The sequence below is a fragment of the Solanum lycopersicum genome, chromosome 8, assembly GCF_036512215.1.
Source record: "Solanum lycopersicum chromosome 8, SLM_r2.1".
Lineage (NCBI taxonomy): Eukaryota > Viridiplantae > Streptophyta > Magnoliopsida > Solanales > Solanaceae > Solanum > Solanum lycopersicum.
The window spans coordinates 34,095,427-34,098,487 of record NC_090807.1 but is presented as its reverse complement, the minus strand read 5'-3'; positions in this window follow the sequence as shown (position 1 = coordinate 34,098,487).

Here is a 3,061-nt window from a genome sequence, read left to right as displayed (position 1 = left end):
CAAGTAAATAACCCAACTAGTGAGGTTGGGATTGTTCCCACGAGGAAAGTTGTCTAGACATAACTTCAACCTATTATTACTATCGTTTGGTCAATAACTTCCTTGCAAAGCAAAAATATAAAAAGGGGGGTTCTATCTCTAAATAAGTGAAAATAAACAACGAACTTGAAAGAGACACTTGAGGACTTTTAATGTTGGGTTTTAATCGATTAATCAAAGTAACTAGGGTTAACGTGTTCCCACAGGTTCATAACTTGATAACTCTAACTATAAGAATTCTTTCCTAGTATCTTGCATGCAAAGTGATAAGTTATGTATTTCTAAATCGTTGGTCAGGCATATAGAAAAGCTCACTCCGCACCTTGGTCCAGCTACGTGTGTTGCTATCCTAATTCTTATCCTTACCTCATATTGAGCATCCTTTTCGATATTTGACTAAGTTATTACCTTGTACCAATCAATACTAGCCTCTTAGATAGTATACACTAAATCTATGTTAACAATTCTTTTCCTATTATCTACCTCCTTGGTCCAGCAAGTAGCATTAAGGCGAGTTCTAACGTTGGCCATTTGTTAAAAAGATTTCTAAACGAAAGAATTATTAATACTCGCAAGACACTATTCTAGAATTGTTCTTTTAATTAGGATTTATCTCATTATTTGCCTACGGTTTCCACAACCCTAGTTATGGAGTTTAGTTACTCATATCCATAAACACAATATTAAAATATATTAAATAAGAATTCATGTACTCACTTCAATGAGAAAGAATAAAGTCCAAAAATTTTCTTGATTAATCACAAAAAATCACTTGTAAGAATCTCAAAATCTAACACTAATCAACAATCAAAAGTTCCAATAATCAAACAATCCAAAAGTCTAATAATATGGAGCCTAACAATACCGAGTCTCACCTCAAAAACAAGGTTTTTTGAACTATTTATAAAAAATAAAAAACTAATTAATAAAGGATTCTAATTGCTGGAAATCTACCAAAATGCGGCTGGGTCGACAGACCTCGTGACAGACCGTCGTGGTCATGACGGACCGTCATGGACTCCGTCATCCCATACTTAGAAATTTCTTCTGCTGCTCTCTTCATTCCCCTTGATAGCAAGTATTACGGACCGTTATATTCACAACGGTCCGTCGAGGGTCTTCATTTCAAAACACATCAACTCTTTGAATCTGGGTACTAGGATCAGTGTTCTGAACTTCATGACGAACCTGCAGGACGGGCCGCCATAGTCATGACGGACCGTCACAAGCTACGTAACCCCACACTTTGTCTGACTTCCCCATCTTCCTTCAGCAGCTTCTCTACACTGCCACCTACGGACCGTCATCAGCTCCGTAGGTGGTCTCTTCTGCATTTCTTTGCTCAAAATCTCCGCATTCAACTTTTGACAGATTTCCTGCAACACAAAGAGAAACTCATAAAAACTAGCACAAAAAGACTTTCGGACACACTAAACTTAAGGAAAAAGTATTAATTATACCGTGAAACCACGGTATATTAGAGTGCAGCAAGTGCACCATCGACTTCGACTCGCCCTCAACTATAGTCAGTCTCTAGCATATCAGATTTCATGGTGAGCTACTATTCCTAGCTCGGACTAGATTCTCTCATTCACGTCTTGATGTCCTTGATGTTCGGACATGGACCATCTTTTTACTTATTTTAGCTTCTTAAATACTCTTAGATTTAGAAATTTGAGGATAGATGTTCTTGGTGTGATGACTTCATGATTTTGGGAATAATATGTATTAAATTTTAGAAGTTTATTTAATTGATTACGTTTATATGTTTTGTATCTTCCGCATTATTTTTACTATTCATAATTGATATACTGGTAAATGTTGGGGTTTAGATTTGTTGGTTCGCACACATAGGAAGATAAGTGTGGGTGCCACTTGTGGCTCATTTTGGGTCATGACAAACATGGTATTAGACTCTTGCTAATGACTTTATGAGGCTGGAAGTACAAGAGAAGGGAGGATTTTTGGCTAGTGTGGAGGCAAGATCTTCTTTTCTTGACAAGATTAACGGTAAACAGTTTACTGATGAGAAACTGATCCGAATTCGAGATATGGTATTACGAGGAAAGGCTAAAGAGGCAATAATTTATGAGGAAGGCCTTTTGAGAATTAAGGGAAGGGTGTGTGTGCCCCGTGTTGATAATTTGATTCACACTATTCTTAGAGAGGCTCATAGTTCAAGGTATTGTATACATCCTGGTGCAGCCAAGATGTATCGTGACATAAAGCAACATTTTTGGATTGTTGATTTTGTTGCCCAATGTCCGAATTGTCAGCAGGTTAAGTATGAACACCAGCGGAACGGAGGAACATTTTAGAAAATGCCCATTCCCGAATGGTAATGGGAAAGAATTTCAATGGATTTTGTGGTTGGTCTTCCAAAGACATTGGGTAAGTTTGATTCTATTTGGGTAATTGTTGACAGATTAACTATGTCTGCTCACTTCATTCCGGTCAAGGTGACTTACAATGCAGAGAAGTTAGCCAAACACTATATCTCAAAAATTGTTCGATTGCATGGAGTTCCACGTTCCATTATATCTGATTGAGGTACGCAATTTACTTCTATGTTTTGGAGAACATTGCATGCTGAATTAGGTACTAGGTTGAATCTTTGTACAACATTTCACCCTCAGACCGATGGTTAGTCCGAGCGAACGATTCAGGTGTTGGAGGATATGCTTTGTGCATGTGTGATAGAATTTGGTGGTCATTGAGATAACTTCTTACCCTTAGCAGAGTTTTCATACAATAATAACTATGACTCAAGTATTGATATGGCCCCATTTGAGGCACTGTATAGGAGGAGATGTAGGTCTCCCATTGTTTGGTTTGATGAATTTGAGGTGAGACCATGGGGTACCGATCTTTTGAGGGAATCTTTAGATAAACTAAAATTCATTCAGGAGAAGCTTCTAGCAGCTCAGAACAGGCAGAAAGAATATGCAGATCGAAAGGTTAGGGACTTGGATTTTATGGAGGGTGAACAAGTCTTGCTGAAGGTCTCACCCATGAAATTGGT